The sequence below is a fragment of the Cynocephalus volans genome, chromosome 18, assembly GCF_027409185.1.
Source record: "Cynocephalus volans isolate mCynVol1 chromosome 18, mCynVol1.pri, whole genome shotgun sequence".
Taxonomy (NCBI): Eukaryota; Metazoa; Chordata; class Mammalia; order Dermoptera; family Cynocephalidae; genus Cynocephalus; species Cynocephalus volans.
This window is the reverse complement of record NC_084477.1, coordinates 6,098,088-6,124,699: the sequence shown is the minus strand read 5'-3', so window position 1 is coordinate 6,124,699 and position 26,612 is coordinate 6,098,088. Positions and strand designations below refer to the sequence as shown.

General features: G+C 46.1%; 1 pseudogene; it reads right to left on the bottom strand.

The window, feature by feature from the left end:
• The window catches only part of LOC134366501 (developmentally-regulated GTP-binding protein 1-like), a 63,319-nt pseudogene extending 42,030 nt beyond the window's left edge, over positions 1-21,289 (bottom strand).
• Between the last annotated feature and the right edge of the window lie 5,323 nt (positions 21,290-26,612).

Sequence of the window (26,612 nt, the reverse complement as noted above, 5' to 3'; positions counted from 1 at the left end):
ACCCCAGAACAGAACCAGCAATATCTTGACACTAGCTGGTCAGAAGGGAGACGCTGCTTCTGTTTGAGCCCGTATTTTTCCCGATGGCTCAGGGACAGTCTCAGTGACCCTCCCAAGACACTCCATCAGGAATGGAAAATCACTTGTTGAAAACATAAACAGTGCATATAATAAGTGGCAAGACACAGGCCGTAATCACCGTTCTCTCTCCTCCTGCCCTTCCTCTGATCCTGTTTATGAGACAAAATCTCCATGTTTTCTATCACGTGTTTGCTTTTCTCAAAAACAGACAGAATGGCTCCTGTAAGCTCGGGACTCTGTCCAGGTAGAATGTCCCTGAGGACTAGACTGTAGCCCGGGCAGGCCTCAGTTGAATCCCCAGACCTCGGGTGCTGAGACCACCCACAGTGCAGAGGTAGGCAGAGGGGTTTGCCCAGAATTCTCCAGCCTGTACCTCCTTCCCTGAAAGCTTTGGTTTCTGATGGGATAGAATGAGCCTCCCCCATCCCCACCCGATTCCTCCTCCTCTTCATCCAAGCAAACCTGCAAAGATTCCTTCACTGCTTTATTCCAAAACTCCCCCCAGAGTTGTTTTGGGCACACTGGACATCAGATCTCTATTGATTTTCATTATTTGCAAGATATGAGCTAGCCAGAGGACACGTGAGATGCTTAACCCACCTTTCTGACTAATGAAGGATTTGGGGTGTTCTGGGCTACATCAGAGGAAACAGTGAGGCATTTCCTATGCAACCCCAGAAAGAAACAGTAGCCTTCAATTTCATCCTTATTCAGCTGGGCACACAGCCAGGCCTGGCACCTATTGGTAGATACACTGTCTCCCCAGACCACTCCAGGCAAGGGTGCAGGATAATGAAAGCCACTCCTTCCCACAAAGAGTCTGGGACCCCTGGTTTATAGTCTTGACGTCTAAGCAGCAGCCCTCCAGCTGAATTACAATTCAGTCCCTGGAAAGAAACAGGGAAACTCAGACTGAGACGCGGGCTCTCAGTTGCTAGAAGACCATGTGGTGAGCTTAGGTTGTCCCCATACAAGGCTTCTCTACCTGGTTGAAAAACAGAAGGTTAATCCACTGACCAGTTGTGTGCACAGAACACAACACAACGGGTTGAATTGTTTTGGGGTCCTATGCCTTGAGGAGGTGTTTTGACTCTTGAACACAGCCTTATTCAGAGCACCTGTCTTTTCTTTCTGTCCACTCCTCAACTTCCAGCAATCTTCCTACTCCTAAGCCCCAACATCCATATCTATAAATTGGGGCTTCTTCTGAAGATGATTGAGTTTCCAGATGTGTTGACTTCTGAACTGAAAAGCCAAAAGGCCATCTGGTCATCTGTCACAGCGGTTACATTGTGCTGACTCCAGTTTTCCTTGGGACCATTTCTCTATGACTCAAGGGGCTTTTTTCCCTCTTGATGACTCTGCAGATGGGGGGTGGGGACGGGACAGGGGGAGTGTCATGAAATCTTAAGACTCGAAGTGTTCATGGGAGGTTGTCTAACCCATGTCCCCTGCATACTCTCAAATCACTCCAAGTTTTAAGCAACCATCTCATGTGGATTATCTCAGCCCACATGATCTGGAGGTTTGCAAACTAAATTGCTTTATTTGGGGGGTGGGTGGTAGCCAGGAAGAGCTCTAGAAATCTCTTTACAGATCCTTCTTTCCTTTAAAAAGCGATTGTGTGTGTGTATGTGTGTGTGTATGTGTGTGTGTGTATGTGTGTGTGTATGTGTGTGTGTATGTGTGTGTGTGTATGTGTGTGTGTGTGTGTGTGTTCATATCTATTTGACTAAGTAATCAGTGTGGCAATTGATTATCCCAAACCACAGTTGAATATCCTTGAACTGACTTGTGAAGCCCCCATCCCCCCAGGGAACTTTCCAGCTCCCAAAGAGAAGAGCTGTGCAAAGATCAGATTTTTGGTTTCTCCCAGTCCCTTTGAATATAAAGATTTAGAATTTGGAAATTGAGCCCAAGTCTATCACTTTTTAACAGACTTTATTTTTTTTAGAGCAGTTGTAGGTTTGCAGCAAAATTAAGCAGAAGGTACAGAGATTTCCCTCTTCCTGCCCCCATATCCCTCACCAGAGTGGCACGTTTGTTTCAGTTGATGGTCCTGCATCGACACGTCATTGTCACCCAAAGCCCATAGTATGTCAGCTTGACCTTTTGTTCTAGGTCCACTCTTCTGAGCTGCAGGGAATTTGCCCCCTTCCTTTTTCCCATGACTGCCCCTGGGTATTGGAGACAGTCATCGCGTCTTCAAAACCCACGTGCTCTTCTCTAGGAAGGTTGTCACCCACAGAACCCAAACCATTTGGAAGGGGCTCCTGCTAGTTTCCATCCTGACCTGGACCTGTCACTGCTGGCAGGGTGTGCACCTGGCCCCTCGTCTGTGACGCCAGCCCCACTGAGCAGACTTCCTGCAGTCCTCCTGTACCAACTCTCAGGCTGCCTTTCCTTGTGAATAATTGAGAATTGATTATACCACCTTTGTGACGGGTCTATTTGGAGGCCTGGGGTTTTCAGCTGCATCTCTGGATTTCTGTGACAAAGTGCAATTAGGGTGAAAGTATGATGCAGACATGTGTATTCAGGGAGACAGAAGGGAACGAAGACTTTCATGAATCATGACTCTGTGCCTAAGCAAGGAGAAAAGGAAATTCTGGGGTGACCTTGGTTCATAGGGTTTGTAGAGTCAGGAGAATAGAGCAGTAATAGTTTTATTGAGGGATGTGGAGAAAGTTCTATTTGACACAAAATCTCCCAAATGGAGGCCCTTGACCAAGGAGATTCTTGAGAAAAAAGCAGCTCTGTGTTAACAAGACACCAATGGCTGGCCTATTAACTGCCCTGCAAAGCATACTCCACACGATCCTAATTCCCCTTTAATAACATATCATTGCAGTTATTAAAATCTGCAGTTTTCTCATTGATACTCCTATTTCTGACCTATACAAGCCCCAGGGAGAAAGAGTTGCATGTACTTAACAGGCAAATTTCAGTCGACTTCTGGGCCCCGTCCACTATTTGGGTAGTGGATAGTATTTTCTGAGTGTCTCAAATAAGAATTCCAATAAAATGAAATGGCAGAGGCTCCATTCTTGCTGGAGGCAGCAGTAGCTGTCCAGCCCCACGGGGACTGCTGGAGCAAGTTCATGGTCCCGCCTGCCCACTGCTATGACCCAATTCACATCTTCACGTGAGACAATTACTGATCTCCCTGATCCTTTTCTTCCCAATGCATCCTTCCCAGTGGTCTCAAGGGACCATTAGTTTATAGCAGCATTCCTCACACTCTGTTAGGATTAGTAAGTATTCCAGGAAAACGAATTTTGTAGACCAAACAAACAGAGTTTCTCTGCTGCAGGACTTTTTGGAGCCTTAAGATGCTAATAAACATTGCAAATTTTCAAGCATGTTCCCCCAATTTACTTGACTGGGATCCTGGCAGGAAACAGATGGCTCATTCAAAGGAGTCATTGCGGGGACGATTAACAAAAGTGTGAACAGATTAAGGGAATCATCAAGGGGATGATGGAGCACCCGGGGACTAGCAACAGGGGGAAGCTGCTCCCACCTGAGCTTTTGAGATAAGGGAAGAGAACAGAGCCCAGGACAGGTACGAGCTTGGAAGAGGCTGAAACCTCCCATCAAGGGACGTGCCACCAGCAGACATGGCGTGGCAGGAGGAACCCAAGGAATAAGCACCCTGGGCCTCTTCCTCATCCCACATTCCAGTTGCCTGTCAATCCCTCACCCCAACTGAGCCCAACCCAAAACTAGAGGACGTGGGAGTCCAGATCATACAGGTCATACGGAACCACATCTGTTAACATCTGGAAGAACACTGTGCATTTCAGAACACCATCTGGGCAATGTGACATAAAACAGACTCCACCCCCATAGGCTGGGCATTCCAGTCCCTCTCGGTCTGTCACACCACCCTCTCCGCCCTCACAATTCCCACCGCTCTGGCACAGCCCTGCCTCCACGTGGCCTCAGGACATGTTCTTGGCTTTCAGGCCTCAGCCTTGGGCTCATGTCATTCTCTCTGTCAAGAGACCCCATCGCCTGCCACTCCTCAGCTCAAGCCTCATTCTCTCTTCCCTCCTGCTCTAGGGGACTTCTCTGGCCACTTCAGATAAAAGCTCACTCTTGCTGCCCTCCGTGACAGGGACCACAGTTTCCAAATTAGAATAGACCCTGTCTGCAAAAATGATTTCATGTGGCTTCCAGCACTGAGAGGCAATCTGAGAGATGGTATTTAGGGGCCCCTACATATCAGAAGACATGGTGCATTTTAGTGGCTTATGGGGACAGAATATTGAGATCAGGGCTGTCCTGGGGGGCTCAGAAGGTTTGGCCATGGGGCTTTTCTCTGCACTTTTGATCCAGGCTAGTGAATTTGCACTTATACTAGGATTCCATCTCATCATAATCAATGTTCCATCTTTTCTCTCTCTGAGAAGCTCTGGGATCCTTGAGTCCACAGATGATTGTCATTTCTCTCCTTGCCCTGAGCTGTCACAGTGGCATGATCATATAGTGAGTGCCCCAGTGGTGCTGGGGGTGGCTGGTGCAAAGGAGCAAGCGGTGAACCACTGCTTAGAAAAGAGATGCCATTTCTGTTTGGGGGATTCATTTTCCTGGAGACCAGGATGAAAGAGTGTCCTGGATCTCCCCAGCCACAGGCAGGCACACCACGTGTGCTGGAGGGACCGTGCTCCAAGTGCAGCAGGAGGGGTCAGGCCAGCCTTGACCCACATCCCAATCCTCTCACCTTCCTCCTGGCTCGGTTTGGGAGCTGGAACAACAGCTCACTTTCATGGCCAAATGACTCCTCCACACTGTGCCATTCTCTTGTCTGAGTTTCAGTGTAGCTGGACGGCAGGCGACAGAACCTCTGGACGCAGCCTCCCTATGCAGCAAGAGGTTATTTGGAGGAGAGTGTGACATTTCGTGGGAACTGAGGGTCCAAGAATGTTAATCTCCCTTTCCCTGCACCTCTGTAATCACACTGGCTTCAATATTCCAATAATTCCCACGTTATCTGAGCTCTTCCTAAGGATCTGATTGGCGGGTGTGCAAGGCACCGCTGATCTGCTGCCGAGGGCTCCCACCCCGTGGAGGTGAGGCCTGGTCACAGATTCTAGAATTTAAGGGAATCAATGAAAAAAAATTGCATCCCAGCATGAGGTGTCATTGAGGCAGGACCTCACCTTTTCCTGGCTGTTTAGGAAACTTTTGCCTAAACCTCGATCTTTTTTTTTTTAATTTAAAAAAGTTTATTCTTTTGTTGTCGTTGTTGAAACATAGTGGATTGTACATATCTGTGAGGTACAGAGTGGAATATCAATACTTGTGTGCCATGCGTGATGCTCAAATCAGGATAATTAGTAAATTCAACATTGTACAATGTGATCGTTTTTCGTGACCTTTTACAGATCCCTCTGTCCCCCTTTCCCTCCTGTGGTAACCTCAGTTCTGTTCTTTCCCTGTAAAAGTTCAATGTATATTGTGTCTTTCTTTTTTATTCATTCATTCATTCATTCATTCATTCATTCATTAGCTCCCACTTATGGGTGAGGACATGTGGTATTTCTCTGTCTGTGCCTGGCTTATTTCACTTAACATGATTTTCTCTAAGTTCATCCACGTTACTGTGAATGGCAGAATTTCATCCTTGTTTATGGCAGAGTAATATGCCACTGTGTATATATATCATATTTTCCTTATCCAGTCGTCTGATGATGGACTTTTAGGTTGATTCCAACTCTTGGCTGTTGTAAACAGAGCTGTGATAAACACAGGAGGGCAGGTATCCCTTCCACGTGATGGTTTCCATTCCTATGGGCATTTACGCCAGCAGTGGGATTGCTGGATCACATGGCAGTTCTACCTGCAGTTGTCTGAGGAACCTCCATACTGTTTTCCATCGTGGCTGGACTAATTTACAGTCCCACCAACAGTGCAGGAGGGCTTCCCTTTCTCTGCATCCTCACCAGCATTTCTAAACCTCAATCTTGATGTGTCTGAGGGAAGACATTTGCTTTGCAGTGAACTGTGTGTGCATGTGTGTGACGTTGTGTGTCACCACCACCCAGGCCAGGAGTCACCACAGCTCCCTGCTTAAAGACAGGAGCCCTGGATCCCAGACACCTGGTGAACTCTTCCTCCTGGCACCCCGAGTAGTGGAGCTATTTCTCTTGGAGGTGGTGCTGGCCCCTCTTGTCCCCATTGCCTGGGGGATGTGTCTTCACCCTGGAGGGCCCCTTCCCTTCCTCTGCTCCTTCCACCTCCCCCATCTCCCCAGCACTGGGCTGCCACCCCAACCCCTTCCCTTTTAACTTTGCATGTTCACGTTGCAGCATTAGTTCTTTAATCCAGGGGAAAACCTACGAACCTCTCCCCACTGGGGACTAGTTAAAGGACTCCAGACTCTCTCTGTTAACTATTTCTCAGTGTCCTATTTATTTTTCACATACTCAGTTACATCATGGTACGGTGCAGGATGGGGCAGGAGAGCAGCAAGGAGGCTTTTTCTGAAATATATTTCTATTCCTTTTCAATTTAATATGGGTTTTGAATGTCTGCCATTTACAAGGCTCTGAGCTCAGAACTTCGGGGAATCCAAAAGTGCTCAAGACATGGCTCCTGCCCTCCAGGAGCTGGACATTTAGAAGGGCTAATAAAATAAACATACTAGTACACCCCAGGCAAGGCAGACCAGGGTAAGTGGCCCCAGAAAGGGTCAGTCCCAGCTCCAGGGATGAGAGCCTGAGCCATCCGGGCAGGGTCTTGGTGAGCTCCTAGAGGAGCTCTACAAGCCAGCCCTAGGAATTGCAAACTTGAGTGCCCTTGAACTCTGCAGCTCCCCAACCCCAAGCCTGTTCCTGCTCTTTATAATCCAACTCAGTGGGATGGGGACATGTTTGACTGCGGAGCCTAGGAGAACATTCTGGATCTGAGATGCAGCTGCATGCAGACTTTCTTCCTTAAAGCTGGACTGGTTGGGAATATTTCACTCCATGCATTGTATGAATTCAGAATTCCTGTTTTCCTGGGAAATGCCACTGCTAACACAGACACCCTTTTGCTAATGGCAGGTGAGCAAGTTAAGAAAGAAAAGCTCATTTTTCTTTTTGCTGGTATCTTCTCTCTCTGCCCAATGGTACAACGATGCAGGTGGGACAGCATTTCATTTTTTTTTTTTTTTTTCTAGAGCAATGCTAGTTCAACCCTCCCTCTGGCCTCCCTCTTTAATTTGACAAAGAATCCCAACGAAGCAAATTACCTGATGCGGGGCAGGTTGAGAGACAGCTCTTATGTAGTACATTCTCCAGCCACCCAGTCCCCGAGGCTGGAGAGATTTCGTCCCCTGACTCTACCCCGCCCCTGTCACATTCAGCCTCCAGATCACAAAGGCACACACTGTAGTCCCCTAACAGATCGGCGTGGCCTGATAGCACGTCTCACAGTTAGTACTTTGTGCTTCTCCTGCCAGACAGTTGGCAGGTGGAGGCAAAAGCCACATGGTCTCCTGGGATTGGTCCCTTGGTTCATTCCAGCCACACCGGAGCCTCCCCACCCCTCACTGCCAAGGGCTTCTCCTTGGAGGAGAGGGTCAGCCAGCCCTGGGGGGAGGATGGGACAGGCAGGAGAGCAAGAGGAAGGGTTCTGAAGTCACAGCAGTGACAGAAGGCGATGGGTCCATTGCTCCAATCTTTGTGACTGGAAAACAAGGAAAGTAAAAGAAGTCCATGGATGTGAAACAGGACTTCAATTTATTTTATTTTGACTATTTGGCTAAGAACTATTGACCAGAGAGAGATTAACCTTCTCCCTGTGAAGTATCTACTAACTGTACACGAAGGAGGGCCATTGAGAAGGCCCTGATGTCTCAGCGTGCGCAGGTGCCATCCCGTGCAGTTTCCCTGGCACAGCGACATTCTATGTCACTTCCCAAACTTCTCTCCCACCTGCACCTGCCCACATGCACCTGAAAGAGCCACATGGCATGTACTAATACATTATGTAAGAACATGCATTATTGGACAGTCTGGCTACCAACATCCAGCCCACATTTAGACTCCAGATCATTTTGAAATCATTCATATTTAAAACTCGAAGTGAAACGAAGTTGATTTTGAAAACTTTTTGAGAAGGTGGTACTCACTCATCCCATAACTAGATCCTCCTGCTTTCTGGTATCATAGCTCGAAGGCTGGGAATCCCCCTTCCAGGAGGGCACTGAACACACCAGCCTGCTGCCCCTGCATTCTTAGCCTGACTGTCACAGGTCTGAGATGCACAGCTTTCATGCATTTTAATGTCACTCTTGTGTTAGTGGCAAAATTATGAGCCAATTTGTTGAAGTCCTTGTGGTTTGCAAATCCCCCAAAAGATGCCCATGCATAATGCTGCATTGATTTCCAAAGCTCCACCACATACGCACACGATCACACTGGGTCCTCACAAGAGTCCCAGGAGCTCTGCAGAGCTGGTACACTTGTCCTTTTCAAATGAGGAAACTGAGGATTGCTGGAGCTAAGGGGTCTAAAGTCTCTTCCTGAGAGCACAGTTGCCATGAGAACTCTGATCTCCCCCTGACTCGAGTCCCTTTTTACGAAGCATCATGCTTCCAGAGCCTTCTCTCTAGATGGGAGTCCAGGACAAGGGAAAAAGAGAGTAAAAACACAATGGAGAAGCCACTGAAAATAGTTGCACCAAGAAACAGGCCATATATTGTGTGGTAGGACACGATTGCTAGTGGCGGAGTTGGGGTGGGGTTGTTTGCTAGGAAAAAAGCTCGCTCTTGCTTCCTTCAACTGCCTGGACTTGAGTGGCCCCCCTCCTCAGGGCCTGGAAACATAGCTCCCCAGGACAGCGACAGGAAGGACCAAAAAAGCAGGTGTCTATCGTGGTGGAATTCCCCAGCTCATGGCAGGTCCCCAGGCCCGCACATGGATGCCTGATCCTTCCTTTTGACCTCTGGCTCAGGGGACACAGGCATGACTTACTGACGCTGTTCCTCGTGGCACGTTAGCCACTGGTTCCCTGGTGGATTCTCCCCTTTAAAAATATTGGCAGCAGTTATAGCCTCTAGTTTCTGTTTTTAAAAACAGCAAAAACAACATGAAAGGACAGCCCTTCTCTGATAAGCAGCTCACCTTGGTCACCAGCCAGGCAGGCTTGGGCGCTTGGGGTCATATCCCTTCCTCTGCCATCAGCTTCCTTTGCACTGTGTCCCCTCTGCCAACCCTGCCTAGGCTCTCTGTAACCTTGTGGCCCTATATATATGTAAAGGCTGATATCTATAGATATATGGATATAAATATATACACACATATGTATATATACACTTATCTATACATGCATACACCTATATGTGTATATGCATAGGTGTATATATAGGTACCTGTACATATATGTGTACGTATACGTGCATATATGTGTGAGCACATACATGCACACATACATAGCCATGTATATTCCTATCTTTGCATGCACCCCCGCTACGGACTATGCTAAACCTTTTAGTTATTTTATCCTCTTGTCAACTCTATGAAATAAGGATGGGGCCATTCTACAGAGGAGGAAACTGAGGCTGGGAGACATTAGTGAGCTACCCAGGGTTACACGGCTAGTGAACAGCAGAGCAGGGATTGAATCCAGGGCCTCCTTGCTTCAGGGAGCGTGTTCTCATCTGTGCTGTTCCTTAGCCTTTCGTGCTCGGTGTGCCCCTGGGATGAAACCCTCGGCCCTCCAGGCCACCAGGCAAGTGCCAGCTTGGATTCCCTTCAGGGTACACCGAGTGGCTGCATTCTTGCTCTTTTCCCAGACCTGAACTTTTTCCTTCCTATTCTCTAAGGTTATCAAAACAAACAGAGGGCATGGTTTATGGTGCATGGGGCCTAATGTGACTTAATCTATAGACTGCACATACTCCTCAGGAATCCATTAAGTTTAATTGAGTGCAGGCTGTAGACCACGTCTGAGGAAGGGCCCGGGGTCACCCACAGTTCACGTGGCAGAAATGAGTGAGTCACTCGTCCATGGCACAGCCAGGGCTGGATTACCCTGAGGCTTCCTTCCTTAAATGGACAGAGATCCCAACTGCTGCGTGAATGACAAAGGCCTTAATGTCCCACTGGCCAGTGGAGACCAGGCCAGCAAGCAAAGGAACCACAGCAGCTGTTTTTTTCCAGAGTGCTGAAACCTGCAATCCTAGCCCCGCTCAGCTGTCATGGTGAAACCTGGTCCTGCCGAGCAAGCGTAGATGGCCCAGGGCCATCGGTCCCACCCCTGGAAACCCACAGTCAGAATTCATGTCCTGCGGACAGGGGTCCCCCAGTAGGCTCTGTGGGCTGCTCTCTGTCCAGGCCAACAGTGTTATCTGGTAATGCCTTGGGCATGGAAAAGAAATGTTGAAGATAAACCTTATCTTCTCTTCAAACCTTTAATGTCTTATCTAACCCTCACTTTCTCTTTCCTCACGTTTTGTTCTTGAGTCTCCATTTGTGTCTGTTTTCTGGAGTTCTGGTGAGGTAGTAGATAAATATTACATGATGTTAAATAGTCATGATGCAATGTGCTTCCTTGATTGTTACACTAAAGCAGAGGGATCTAGAAGGTCTATGTGAAGGTCACCCCCACCCCAACCTCCGGTTCTTTCCCGCAGGAAGTGCAAGTCTATGAAAAACGAAGAGTTCGCATTCATTATAATCACCTACCCAAATTCACCATTCTTCTCACAAAAAGAAGAAAAGAATCAACCCTAAAAAAGGGATCAGTTGGGACCAGAATAGCATAAAGGTTGAGAACATGAGCTCTGGAACCAGCACACAGGGCTTCGAATGCTAATTCTGATGCTTTCTTGGGGAACCCTGGGCAAGTCCCTTAAGCGATCTGAACCTCAGCTTTCTTATCTGTGAAATGGAGCAATAATACTGAGCTACCATGAAGATTAAGTGAGGTAACAGGAATGCTCTGTAGTTAGCAAGAGCTCAGGAGATGTGAGCTCCACTTCTCTCCCTTTTACCCCCCCCCCCCAAAGTATTGATATTTTCTAGCTGGAGTGCAAACATCATTCACATGGGCTTTGGCAGATCATTTAAGGCAAGTTGGCTGCCCAGAGGAATTTGCTCCAGTCCTAAGGCCTCTCCATATTAATAGGACTGATTGTGTCAAAGCTGATGGTGCCTTTGGTTCCCAGCCAGGTTGCAGAGGCTTGAGGGCCTCTTTCATGCTCGTGAATGACTGCATTTCGTGAGCTGCTTTGATGAGCTCTTTGTCCACATTCAAGGGAATGGGGTCAGTGTCCCTTCCCTAGAAGCACTGCACCCACATTTCTGCCCCTTAAAGAGGCTGCTTTGTTGCTGCTGCTGTTGTTTTATCTAAACTTTCTTTAAATTGACCTCCTTTCCCCACGGTATAGGCTAACATAATTGGCCCCTGATCAAACGTTTCTGAAAGGAGCCCTAACGCCTTTGGTTCAATGCCAAATAAACAACTCTCCCCCTGGGAGAGAGCCCTCTTCTGACAGACCCAAAGCCTTGCAGAGCACAGGGCACTGACCACTGCACCCTCTGCAGATGGGAGAGCCAGCCAGGAGCCTGCCCTTCCTATTGGAGCAATATCTGCCCACGCTTTGTCTGTCTTCCCTGCAAGGTGCCCATGTTCTCAAGCTTAGCTCCTGGTCCAGGATCAACTAACATGTTGACTTGCAGTGTCCTCTTGGATCCCCCATCCCTTGCCCCCACCCAGTGCCCAGAGCTATGACATGGAATTAAAATGTGGCCAAGCACCCAATGAAACTATTGTGGTTTGAACCCAAATGAGCATGACCTGCCACTCCACAAGGCCGGTTGGGTTTCAGCAGCTAAAACTGTCCAGTGTGCTCAGAGTTATTTCTTGACACAGATCTCACCCTCTAAAATGGCCTCACAAATGACAATCATGAGCACTATGATCCCATTTTGAAGATGAACTTGAAAAAGAAAGAGAGAGTGATCTGGAAAAATACAAACCAGAATATTAGCACAAGTTACATCTCTACTGTGCGATGATAGTTTAGTTTACTTTATTTTATATTGTCGCTCAGCTGTATCTGCTAAATTTTCCCTAATGGTCGTGTTTCATTCTTGTAATAAAAAAAGATAAAAATTCATGTTTTAAAATAAAGATTACTAAAACGGCAGCCCATAAATACGTCATTCATTCCTCCAGGAGGAGCCAAATGCTGACAATTTTCCTTTTTTCCAGGTACAAATCATTATTTGCTCCCTGTGAGTTGGAGAGTGCTATTTACAAGGCTATTTTAAACTAACAAGCTTATTTTGGAAGGTTATGATAGACTTAGAGGGAATTATAGGATTTGAGTTGGGCAATGTCTTGGATGTGTTGCCTGTTTTGATGGACAAGAGAAAAAATGACTAAGAGACTTTTTGGCTGAAAGGAAGTAGGAGCGACCCACTTCAGGTTTCAAAGGATTCAAGTAATTACCTTTCTTATGTGTCGGTTAAAAATTCAGCACCCCCTAAAGAGGCTAAGCAGGGATTGTGTCTCTCTTTACACCTATTTTCCTAAGAACATTTGGTTCAGGAAGGAGTTTGGCTGGATCAGGACCCTTAGTACTTGCAAGCGTGTGTGCAGAGGTGTTCTTTGGTGAGGGGGTAACCCATATTTCAGAACAGCAAGACAGCATTTGTGACTTGAAAGAGACATTCAAGGTGACTTTGGCGATGTGGAAGCTTTGGGCTCAGGTATTCCGATTGCACCTGCTGGATCTGCAGAGGTGCTTCCTGACCTGCACCAAAGCCTGCAGACGTTAGAAGGCGCTGCGGCTGGAATCACCACCCTTGTCCCCTGTCAGGACGATGCCTATTCATTCAGTTCCATTGCTTCCTCTCCGTCCCTGAGTAATGAGACTTGCTGATCCAGTGTTTCATTGAGTGTTTTCTTTCCACCTTGCTGTGCCCCCGAGAGATGCAGACGAGCCAGGGCCCAGGGCCTGTGTGCACAGACTCTGGGTGCTGGAAGCCGCTGCTGAGCGCTGGCACTGCCGGCTGGACCTCAGCATCCGAGCCCAGGCGTGCCAAGTCTCGACAGAGCAGATCAGGGTTGATGGACTCTGGCTCCGGGCAGGCAGGGCAAGCCCTTCATTTTGGAAAGCCTCAGGCCTGCTACAGAGAATCGGGGCTTCTCCACCCACTTGGATTTTGTAAAGACTTCATAGACTTCAGTGATGTTTTCGTAAGAAATGATTGTTTCCTCTGTGCAAAAAGCATGCTTTCAATCACGTTACTGTTACATGTTGCAAATGGCTTTGTGTGCAGTCCCAATGGATCACCTCGGGATCTAGTGTTGAGAAGAATCAAAACCCTGATACTAAAGAGAAAATTTAGTATTAAGTACCGAGATCAAACATAGTTCCAGTAAATGGCCCAGTGTGGCACACTGGTGGAACTTTGCTTTATGTGATAGGAATTCCCATCAAAGTTGTCTATACGTTGTTTCATGGTGCTGTGGGCAAACCCAGTTGGTAATGCAAACCTTGTTTTCATATTGACTTACATTGCAGGTTCACCGACTGCCAAAATTACAAAAATAAATCTTAATTTGGGCCATTGTAAGTTCAGAGCTGTTTCTTCTTAGAGAATACAAATTAATAGGACAAAAAAGAGACTGATGAACAGTGTTTAAAATCATTGATGGAAGGAACTATTTCAAAGCACCCGCAAATATTTTAGAAGAGCCAATTACAGACAAATTAGCATTGTCTTAAGTAAACACACATGCATTGAACACTCTGTGGTTACCATGGGGTGGGAATGGGTAAGGATATAAACAAGACAGTTTCTGCTCTCAGCATTTAAAAGCAACACTAGGGGCTCAAATAAATTAAATACAAGACAGACTGCTTTAAATATATGCCTTTCATTTCCAACCTATTTTAAAGGAGAAATTATTTTTCTTGCTGTCTCTCCTGTACTTTATGTTCAAATCTCAAACCTGTGAAGCCTAATTTCTAATCCTGCCAATAGACTGAAATATTTAGCATTCACAAATCAATTGCAATCAATAGCCCATCTTCAGTTCTCTTCTTGCTTAAAATTGTAGCAGCATTCGATGCTATTGACTGTTTTCAATGCCTTGTTGCACGACCATCTCTGTATTCTTTCTCCTTTCTGGTTTCCATCCCACCTCTTTGAATATTCTTTCTGAAACTCTAAGCAGCTCTTCTGCCAGTTGCACGAGACCGTTGTTTCCCCAGGTTCCTTCTCACATTTTCTTTTCTTGCTCTGGATGCTTTCTCCGAACAAACTCATAAGCTCCCCTCACTGCAACCACGAGTTACTCAGAAACCTGCTCTTTTCTTTCTTTCTTTTTCTTTTTCTTTTTCTTTTTTTTTTTTTTTTTTTTTGTCTTTTTCGTGACCAGCACTCAGCCAGTGAGCGCACCGGCCATTCCTATATAGGATCCGAACCCACGGCGGGAGTGTCACTGCGCTCCCAGCGCCGCACTCTCCCGAGTGCGCCACGGGCTCGGCCCAGAAACCTGCTCTTAAACACTAACGTCTCCATAGACAAATGTGAGCCACTGAAAGCTCCTGAGCACTAAGTGACATAAAAAGAGAAAGACTGCTCTGGGAGCAGTGTGGGGAATGGATTGGATGGGGTACCACCAGGGAGGCTCTTGGGTTAGGAGACTTGTGGGTGTAGGTGAGAGGTTACAAGGTGCTTTATACATCTTGCTCTATTTCACATTTATTTTACTTCCATGATGCTTCTTGCTGCAACATCTTGGGTTATGGGTTTATGCACCTGCCTCCTTTGCCAGGCTGTGAGCTCTTTGAGGGGATGATTTCAACTTTATATCTTTAGTCCATCATAAATATTGTAACATGGGCTACTTTACCAATAAGACAGTAGTGGGATTGGAAAAGAGGGAAGACATTTCAGATGTTGATAGTGCTTGTCGATGGTACTTGTTGACCTGTTGGATGTGGAGCCTGAGCAGGGGGTAGGAGTCGAAGAGGACTCAATTCAGGGTGACTGGGGATGGTGAGACCATTAACTGAGAGAAGGCACACAGAGAAAAGAGGACAGTGGAGCCAGCATGGTGGGTTTTGGATGCAGTGAGATAGAGGCACAGTGGAATTTGGATGTGGAAATGCTCAGGAGGCAGATGGAAACACAAAACTGTGCTGATCTACTGTGAGTTATTCCATGAGACTGAAAGCATTAAAACTGGGAATTTAAAAAATCATATTACTCATTGGATAATGGCATTTCAGGGTTTAGAAAGATTCTTAAGAATCATCTAGACCAGTTGTTTATTGAATGCCTGAATCCTCTGCACAACTTTCACACTGATCTTCCTGCACTTTGGCCTCAGTTGGCAAGCTTTCCCTGTATTTACAACATTTTTCCTTTTTGATTCACCTTCAAAGACTTTAAAGTCTTTTACTTCCAGTTTTAAGATTCTCTTGCCTTTTTATCAGTCATCTGTTTAGAGAAATCTGGTATTGAACATTAATGTACCTGGCTTGGGTATCCATCGTTTTTACCATTGGGCTAGCTAAAAATAAGGTTGTTCTAGACTCTGTACGAAAAGCTTGGGTTAACTGGGATATAAAAGGTAAGAACTGACTTAGCTCATAGCAACTGCCTCTACATATCTCCAAGGTTTCTGCTCTTGGATTTGTTAACTCTTAGGGAGGATAGAAGTGAGCTGCCTGGGTGTGGATCTTGGCTGCACTGCCCACCAGCTGGGAGACAGTGAGCAGGTTACTTTACCACCTAGAATGTTGGTTCCTTCCAGTAAATGGAGATATTGCTGGTATTCATCTCACAGGTTGTTAGGAGGATTGAATGTGAAATGCTTAAGCAGTCTTTGCCATGGAGCAAGCCTTAAAAATAAACATTAGCTCTTATAATTACTATCCCAGGCACACCCATCTCTACAAAGAACAATCACCACCAGGGGATACATGGCAGAGTAAGGAAAGATGGCAGAAGTAGTCCTCGCCTCATCTAGTGACAAAGAAAGGAAATGAGGAGGTTCAGCAAGGTCCAAATGTCACAGAGGAAGCTTCAGCCATGAGGCAAGAGTCCCTCCGCTCACAGTTTTCCAAGGGAGAGAATCACAGGAAGACGCAGCTTCCGGCATTTAGAAGTGAGAATGTTTTCATCATCATTGTGAGGTCTATTTAAAATAGTATGGCTAATTAGGTGATGATTAAATTGCATTGCTCCCATACGTTTGTACTTTCTCCTATGAAGAATTTATCTGCCTGAAAAATTGTAGGTAAATTATGTGTTCTGAAAAGTTGTGGGTAAAGTATGTGTTTGTGAAGGAATTCCTGGATACTTTGTACATAGTAAGCACTCAAATGTATTGAAGAGTAAATTATTTTATAAAACTAATAATAATAATAACAATAGCTAACATGTTTGAGCACTTACTCTATGCTCCACATAATGATCCGATTTAATTCTATGCGGTTGGTATTATTATTATTTCCAATTCACTCCAGAAGAGACTGAAGTCTACAGAGCAATGAATCCTTGGTCTATGTCAAGATCTCTCTGTCATTTCTTTGTTTGCATGTTTGTATTTTTGTTGTTGGGTATTCTTAGAACAGAACGCACCTGCAGGAGAAATGATAGAAGTGATTTTCAATGGTTCTGTAAAGAGACATGGCTGCTAAGCTGAAGATAGGAACCATGGAGATGCCCAGAGTGTGATGGGCAGAGAAGGGGTGAGGAGGAGGAAGAGCTTGCAGGAGTCGTGCCAGCAGACTGGCAGAGAGCCAGCAGGCAGAGCAGTTTCGGGGGAGCCTGACTGATGCCAGCCTTCTATTCACCCAAGACATTACTGGCCCATTATACCTGCCCCCAGCCCACCTGTCCAGCCTCATGTCCTGTTATTCCCACCTCTCAGAGCCTACCTTCCCAACCCAGCAAACTACATTCCTTTGCCCAAACACACTATTTCTTTTCCCATGTCTCTGTTTTTATACATGGTGCATCATCTATCTAAAACTCCCTTCTTCACAGTCCCAGCTGGTAGATTGAATAAAGCCACCACCTATGTGGTGCCCATTCCTTTGCCAAATATTTAACGTAAATTATCTCTAATGCTTCCAACAATTTTGCAAGATAGGCATTATTATTCCCATTTTGCAGATGTGGAAACAGAGGCCCACCAAGGCTAAATAGTGAGCTCAAGGTTATGTAGGTCTGTCTGGTTTTCAAAGCTGTCACTGCCTCCTTTTCTCATCCCTTTTGAAATTCCCATATACCCTTCAAGACACAGCTCTAATGCCATTTCCCCTGTGAAGCCCTAATGGAATTCCTCAGATAACTGCATATGCCTGTAATGCTCTGTATGCACCTACAAAAACAGTACTTATTAATGTTGTATTCTAATTAGATGGCTGCATGGCTCCCCCAGTACAGATTTTACAAAGATGATATAATAATATCTGTCCTCCATCTTCCAACCAAGCTTTCCACATTGCTTGTCATATAATATGCCCTTAATAAATGATTGTTGAATTAATGAATAAATTAATTAATGCTAAGAAGCTCATTTGTAAAGCTGTGAACTTCCTTCTCTTTGCCAGATTATTGATTCTGCCTCTAAGTATGTTCTCTGTCTGCAGCCCACACTAGAGTGACGTGCATGAGCCAGATGGCCAGCCATAGTGACATCCGTCCTTGGAACCCAAAGCCTGCTTCCCAAGCCAGTGTGCTGGAAATGATTGGAGACAGTAGCAGGTCCTTGGCTACCTTCTCTGTGGCCCCAACAACAGCATCAATGACAACAGCAGCACCCAATCTAAGGACCATGTGAAACTCTGAATTAACTCTTCAGGATCTGACCTGGCAGCAGAAGTCCTTGGCTTTCCCAATCCAAACCCATCTTATAACATTGCTGAGTCATCTCATATCCACATGACTCAGCACAGACATGTGTTAAGTGCTCCCTCAGTGACCGCTCTAGCTGATGCTTTTTCCAAATGTAACCAAATGTCCAGGCCCCAGCACTAATCTGCAGTTTATGCTTTAATATAAGCAGAATCACTTAATCTCTGAAAGGTTTGCCCACATTTCTCATCCATCATTTCCCGGCCTCTGTCGGTCTTTGGCCTACCTTATTTCAGATTCCATCCATCTCTCCTCCTTCAGAATATGAGGTGGCTTGTTTCCAGAGGAGTCGTCTAGAAATTGGGATGGTTAAATAGTGGACTGAGCTAGTCTCTGTCACTGAAAGGGTTAACACAACTTCCCCAGTGATTGACAGAAGCCAAGTTGCCTCCCAATGGACAACGACTTGTCTATGCAATCAAAACAGTACAACAATGTGCAGACAGTGTGATGTCTCTACAATCAAAACAGTGTGACAATGGGCATTCTGAGTCCTAAAGAGGCATTTTCACTAATGTCTTGGCCCTAATGGGCAGCAGCAATGAGTCATTTAACTTTGATTCTCAGAGTTGCTCTACCAGGAACACAGGCATCACGTCTTGCATGCTCCTTGCTAGAATGGCCATCCATCCTGGTTTATGCCAATTGTCCAAGTATCATGCTGTCCAGGAGTGCATTTGTCACAGACAGAAATGTCCAGGTTTGCCAGATAAAAGGTTTCTCTACCTCTTACTGTCTCCTCATCCTGCCCCAGCCCAAGTCTAGCTATGCATTAACTGTCGTAGGGGAGTATATCGAGCTGTGCATCTGGGTATGGGAAGAAACCCAGCCAAAGAAGGGCAGACAACTAGGCAGGTATGTGCAAATTCATGGTGATCTCATGCAGTCAAGCAAGCCCAGGCCCAGACAACACAGGCAGGACTGCCTGCTGTTGGGACATTAGATCCATCTGAAGGTAGCCCTTGTCACTAGACACGGCAGGCTCACCCGAGAGGCACTTCCTAGGAGTCTTTGGGAGATTGTGAATTTTTTCTGGCTAAAGACATTATGCAAATGCTTAGGAAAGAGCCATTAACTGATTAACAGATGAGCATGAATTAGCTTGTATGATTAAATGATTAATACCTATGGTGAACGAGCAGAGCCCAAAGAGAATAGAGTCTGATGAAATGAGACTCAATGTTTTGCCTGTGCCATTACAAGGTTTTTAGGTAGATATGTAGCATCTTCTTTTTTTTTTTTTTTTTAAGCCGACTGGTTTACCAGGTCTTTTATGCAGTTAACATACAAAGTGACACCAAAATAAAATAAGTGCAGTTCCAGTTTGGGTGCCTCCATCTGCCTCCCCTGAATTCTGGTTCAGTGGTTGCCAAAGCCATTGCTTGGTCGTGGGGAAAACTGCTGTGGTTGGCCCAGCAGATGGGAAAAGGGGAAGGTTTCGCTCCTTCACAATCTGAATGACATCCTAGTCCTCCAACGTATGGTCCTTACCCACTTTCTGGTGGGTAAGGACCAGAGCATATTTAAATTCTTTGATAAGATTTTTGTGCATCTTCATGCAGAAATCCTCCACTGTGGTCCTGGAGTGAGGCAGTACCACTGGGATGTATGATCTAGTAACGGGCCTTTGAGTTTGGTGTGAATTCTCACTAGCCTTAGATAGTCCCAGATCCTTCCAGCAGTCATCAAAATTCCAGCAGTGATGGGCAGCGATGGCTACACAATGATGCACCTCATAGATGATATCCAGTTCCTCAATGGAGATCTGGTCAACCTTATTTAATACACAGATACAGGGGATATATACTCTGTTTCCTTCCACCACATCAGTGAGGTCATCAGCAATGGCACTGCTGTTGGAGGTAGGGTCTAGGGGGCCCCAGTAGTCAGCCTCAACCCACCGTGTCCTCTTACCTGGTTCTTGACTCTGCCACAGGAAAGAATTCAAGGGCAGAGTCACAGTAGAAAACCAGAACAGGTTTAATGAAGTGAATAAGAGATACAGATTTCACAGAGAGAGTTTGGCCTAGCTCCAGAGACTGAGCAGGGCCCTCGCCAAGTTTAACACAAAAGTAAGAAATGCGCACTTGAAGTTCAGTACAGAGTGCAGGCTGGAAGAGAGAGTGAGCAGGCTTGCTGAGAGTAAGTTTGGTACAAAAAGAAAGAAATACACACTCCACACGCAGAGTGAGGGCTGGCTCCAGCCTTCTGCTGGGTTTCAGCTTTTACAGTCTCACTATCTAATGAATATTCAATAAATGGGGTGGTTTCCAGTTATGTAACATAGTCTTGCACATGCTCAGTTGGTCTCTTTATGGAGCATGTTCATTGGTCAAATCCTATCACATGCACCAGGCATATTCAAGAATATTCTGTGCTCGCTAGCTCCTGTAGTGGAAGGTCATTCAGCTACCAGGGTTACATGACCCCTCTCTACTGAGCGTGTCCAACCACTGGATTTGCATAAGCCAGGCCCTTGTGGTCTCATTTTCCCTGTGTTGGTGCTGAAAATAGGTCTAACCTGCAATAGTAACTTTCCTCTTGCAGAGGGTCTAGAGGAGGGGCCTGAGACATTGAGAATGGCTTGAAACCCAGAGGTATGTCCTCAAACCTGAGCCCAGGTAAACTGAGCACCTCCTCTCTCAGCATCGCTGCATGGAGTCCCATCGACATGATGAATTTTGTATTCAGCCCGAATGCTCTTCACAATTTCAGCTTCCAGCACCCTCTGAAGGCAAGTGGCTGTGAGATGAATGCCTCCCTTGTCAATTTTCTTAAAACCAATGTTGGGGGCAGGGGGAGTTGCTGTTCAAGTGAATCCCAAAGGCTTCCAGCTCATTTTCCAGTATGTTTTTACATCCCAAGGGTTTCAGGACATCCAGAACAATCAGGATCAAGTCATGGGTTTGGGCCACCACGATGACTTGAAGGTCTCTACCTTCCCTATCTTTGGCATCATCAATGAGACCTGGGAGACCCAGGAGCTGGGTCTTGGCACCTTTGTGTCTGATGACACCTGGCACAGTGGACAGAGTAGTGAGCTCACAGGCTGCCACCTCGGAATATACTCCTGCCAGGTTACTGAGAAGTGTTGACGTCCCCACAGAGGGAAAACCTGCAAACCCAATTCAAGCGTCACCTGCCCTGGCCACATCAAAACCTCCTCCTGGCCCATCACCCCCACCCCCACCTTTTGGAGTAATGAGTTCTCGACGAAGCTTAGCAGTGTGAGCCTTCAGCCCTCAGTGGTGTGCTGTGGCCTTTTTCTTTTGAGTCTCAGCTGTGCTGGCTTCAATCTCCATGATCTTTGCTAAGGGGCTATTCATAGCATCAAGACCCGGGGGTGCCCCCCCCAACACTGACGGTCTCCCCTCACTGTGGCATCTCATTTTGATGTCATTTCTTCTGTTTTGTCACAGGGAAAGAAGAAATGGTGAAGGGTGGGGAAACCAATCTTTAGTGAGCCCAGACCCATTGTTTACACCAATCCCATTGATCCTCCAGCAGCCCCAGGAGGAAACGGTTGTCACCCCTACTTTACAGCTGAGGAGATGGGGCTTGGAGCAGCCAGCCAGGAAAGGTGGCAGAGCCAGGACTGAGAGCTGGGATGGACCCCACATCTCCTCACCCTCCCACAAGGCCAGCCTTCCACTGGTGATGAGAAAGCATGAGTTGTAAGGATAAATGATGCTTGAGAAAAGGATAAGGGGAAAAGGTGAAATTGGTGATGACGATTTCAGATACTGACAGCCAGGCACCCTGTTAAACTGTTCATGTTTATTATTTTACGGAATCCATACAAAATGCTGGTGAAGGAGGTGTCATGAACCTCATTTTTGCACATGAGAAAATCGAGGTTCACAGACAGTAATTGAATGGTTGTTCCAGAGTTCGAGCCCAGCTCTTTCTCGTGACAAAGCCTGTACCCCGGGCCCTCCCTTGGTCTGCTGGAGCTGGACCCAGGGGGTGGGTTAAAAACTCCCAATTAGACCCTGATGCCAAGAATCCCTGAAGCTCCAAACTCTGGTTCAGAGCTAAGGTAGAACTTAAAAAAAAAAAAAAAAAAAAATCTGAGTAATTTAACACCAAAAAAAAAAAAAAAAAAAAAAAGTCTAGCATTAAGTGTTTAAAATAATTAAATATTAGCTGGAAAGGTATAGAAATGTTCTCTGTATTTTTGTAAGTGCAGATTGGCAGTCGTACTTATCAAATTTAATTGATTACTATTGAGATAGGGAAAAGATTTAACCCTATCAAGGTCTATTACAGGAAGAAATTGAGTATCCAATGGATAAAAGAAGACCTCTCGGTTCTTAGGATGAGGATTCATGAAAAGAAATCCAGGGTGAGACTGGGGTGCTGAAATACAATCTGGTTCTTTCCAAAATTGCCAAAACCAAATCAAAGGTATTTTACCTGGGAAAAGCAATTTAAGTGCGTGACTACAAAATGGTGCAGCGTTCACTTTGCTTAAATAATGACAAAAGTTGATCTAGAGATCTTAGGCGTTAAGTACATCAGTGTTAACAAAATTAGAGAGTAGGGAAACTTTTCCTTCCATTCTTCCCTATTTCGGTTTTCAGGATCCCATTTCCTGAGGTTTCAGGGGGGCTAGGACTGCTTCTGGAGACCCTAAAATTCTCAGGGTGGAAAGATGTGGTCCTTGCTACAGATTTCTTCCTCCCCCATCAGACACGGATCCTTTGTCTTGGGGACAAAGTTTTCACATCAGTTCGTCAGATCAACAAATCCATGCAGACACTTAGCAAGTTGTCATTAAACTTTAAAATAGGGCTTGCTTTAAACATTGCGTGTGCTCCTGATGCTGACTATTTTGGGAACTAGGGCTGTTGCCATGTAGGCTTAGACAGGTCCTCAGGGAGGGAATGTGCAGCCCGACCTGAGCGGGGACAAATGGGCACAGGCCACTAGGAAGGATAATAGAGGAGACCACAGAACAGATGACCAGGAAGAAAGTCACTCACCATCCGGATTCCTCCCTGTATCCGGCCTCTGACCTCAGACAAGTCACATGGCTGTCCCCAGCCTTCTTTTTTCCAAAGTAATTTGTATCAGTTCCCATTTGGATAAGGGCCCAAAGGAGAAATTTCTCTTGTTTGCTTCAAACCCCTGAGCTTCTTGAAGGCAGGAGAGCATCCAGCCTCAGGTGAAGCCAGCAAGGTATTGACTAGTGTCACCAACACTAGAGAGGAAGAGAGAGTTCAGAAATCATCCAGCCCCTGCCAGTTTAAACATTCATATTCTTTGTGGCTCAACTGTATCCTCTGAGTTACCCCATGATCCATATATCTGATGCCAGATTTTCCCTCCCATTTTACATGTGCTGTCTCTGACTTTGCACGTATCTCCATATATCTTTGCATTTTATCACATATATTCTTGTAATCCACTTATGAAATGGATTAGACCATGTGCAAATAGACCAATAACTGAAGTACTCAGATTTGTAGAAACATCACAAGCTATTACCTGGCTGTACTCAAAATCCCCTTTTAAGAAATAAGGCAATATTATGTCAGAGCATTTGTTGCCCAGGGCCTCTGAGTGATCTTTTTCTGGACCTTGTCTTTTTCACATTATATCAGAAGAGACCATCCAGATGTTCACGTGGTGTGCATGCTTTCCTCTGACATTCCCTGTATCCAATACTTATTTTCTACACTTAATGCATTAGGATATCTCTACTGGAGTCCTCTGACAAATGTTAGTGCTCTGAATGCTGCAGATGCATTCAAGCTTTGGGTTTTTTTTAACATTTGTAAGTCAGGTTGAACGATCGCTTACCCCAAGAGACAGGGGCATCAATTCTATGGAAAACTGGGGCACGACAGCATTAGGGGACCTGGTCGCAGAACCCCCAGAGCAGGAAAGCAGGTAAATCAGAGCTCAATCTGTGCCCAGGGTTGGCCAGGCAGTCCCTGTCACTGGGGTTGGGAGCAGCTGAAGCCAGGTGGGCGAGGAGCAAAGCACTGTGATCTCTCTAAGGTGGCCAGATGGCAGGGAGCGGCCTGCTGAGCATTGTAATGGCCAACTAGGCATGGGCACTTTTGCTGGAATTTGCTCTCTGTTATCAGGGCGCCAGGTGACATGGGTCATCTTCCGCTTCAAGCCAAGTTACAGGACAACAGGAGAGATCTACCACCTGGCCGAGACACCTCAGTGAACAGCTCTCACATGGGCTGAGCTGCACGTCGATCCTCAGCAAACAAAACTCTTCCTTGTTTGGTCCTAAAGGGCTCCTCCTGCCCATTCCTATGCAGGAACTTGGCCGCCTTCAGGTCTTTTCAGGCTGAACTTGAAGTTTGTTCACCTGCTGAACTTCTTGTCTGACCCTGAGGGGTCTCACTGCTGTCCTGCAGACCATAACTCCATCCCCACCCCATGCCCAATTCTCTGTCCCCTCTCCCCTGTTTTCTTGCCTGCTGCTTATTTAGGAATGTTTGTAGCAAAAGATTTCACAAGAGTTGAACAAAATGACTTTACAAAGATGATTTTATATAAAAACAGTAGCCTAGAAAAGAGAAGGTTGGGTGAGAGGTTGGAGCGAATGGGCTGTTTAATAACAGAAGCATTCAACAGCAGCTGCGAAACCAGTCTAGCCAGGAAATAGGGCTCGTGGTTTGAACCAGAAAGGGAAGGATTTTATTACAATCAGCCATACAGCTAAATCACCCTTCAAGATTAAAGACCTGCAGCCCCTTTTCCATTCCTCAATGGCCATGTTACTTCCCGGTGACTGGCAGATGCTGTAAATAGCATCAGAATCATGAACGTGGAAGACCATCTTTTGGTGGCTTTGGCTAACCCCCTCCTTTTAGGAACTAAGATGCAGCATGAGTGGCAGGTGTTTCCAATGGGATTCCCCACCCCCTGATTTTATTAACATTTATTAATGTTTGCATGTTTGGGGGCTCCCCCTCCCTTCCCACCCCTGCCAATAATTTGAGAAAGCCCCTGTCATATGCAAATCACAGCAGAGTAGAAGGGTGGTCAATTCTGCATAAGGGGGGTTTTGAATTTCATGTGAACTGGACTCCAAGTTGTAAGCAACAAGCCATCAAGAATGAGACTGGGAACTCTGGCTTAGGTGAGGGTCTTGATTCTTGGTCCATGAGATCAGTGGTTTGTTTTCCACAAACACGCCTTTGGGTATCTGGAGGATAAATGCTGGCTGGGGACCTAAGGTGAAGAATATTTATACATGTTAATCAATCTAGGAATACTACAAATGGGGATACTCTGAGATCTCCCGTGGGAATGAGTGGGGTAATGAGTGTTACAAAGCACGGGAAAGAGACAGGATCCTAGAGACAAGAGATCTCCCGAGGAAGGTCAGGGTGCCAAAGCCAGCCCCTGTGGCACCAGCAGGGCACAAGCCCTGCATGCCCACACCTGAGCCTTCCCATGTGTGTGCGCTGACGGGAGGGTGGCCAGTCTCGGACCCCAGGCAGGTGCCCAGCCATGTGGGAGAGAATGGGCAAAGCAGCCCTGCATCAGAAAAGAAGAGCACCACAAAACGGGCTAAGCCATGGGACAAAAGTCATGTGGGGCCACGGAAGAAATACTGGATGACAGTCAGAACACCTCCCTCTCAAGTGTTTCCATTCTCCATTGTAAAGCGAGTGCTTTGGCCCAGGTAGATGACATTTAAGAACTTTCCAGTTCTCGAAGTCAACAATTCACCTCCTCACATAGGAATCCACCATCATGAATCACAAGAAGCCTGGATGCTAGATCAGGTGCCACCTAGACAGTAATTCCCACCAGAACAGACCACAGAGGAATTGGAGACTTTCACAGTAACACCGACATGATCTTCACACCTGGCCATCAGGCCACCTGGTGGCCTCTTTTCAAGGGAAGGGGGGAGCAAAGGAGGGGAACCACCAAGAGAGGGGTCATCTCCTCTGTGGTTCCAGCACGGATGCCAGGCCAAGACCAGCCTGTAAGGGTTGGTGTCAGTGAAACTTGAAACTGCAGCCTTTCCCAGGGAACAGAATGGGGGTGCGGTTCCTGAGAAACCAGACTGAACAGAAATTAGCCTTCCCCAGCTGCTCCTGTAATTACATGTAAATTCAGTTAGACTAATTTCTTACACTTGATAAAAGCAGTTGTCTTTCCGAATTATTTTCCGACTCTTCTATTCCGACACGATATAAACATGTGATGGCCAGGTGAGAAGGGTCTTTCTCTCTGCATCTCCCTCTTGCCTATGTTCCTGGTTGTTTGCTGGGAAGCAGTGTATTGTTCAGATCTCAGAAAGCTGAACTGTCCCATTAGCATAAAATTCTGTGACTCATTGACTCACAGATTGTAAATCAGACTAACATTGGATTTTAATTAATTATATTAATTGCAGGAGAAACAACAAAACTGAAAAGTCTGCAGGGCTTGCTTCATTTACTGAGAAACTCTGAAATGTCTTTTATTTTTAGCAAGAGCCATAAAAACATCTCCTACTGAAATAATGTAAAAAAAAAATCAAGGAAGGGTTGTATTACTCAGCGTGATCGCGCCCTTTAAAAGGCTTTGACATTTACTTTATTTTTATAATTTTTTCAGAAAGAAAAAAATATATGATCTATTACATACACATCCACACATGCGTACGCTACACCAGACCCTCTC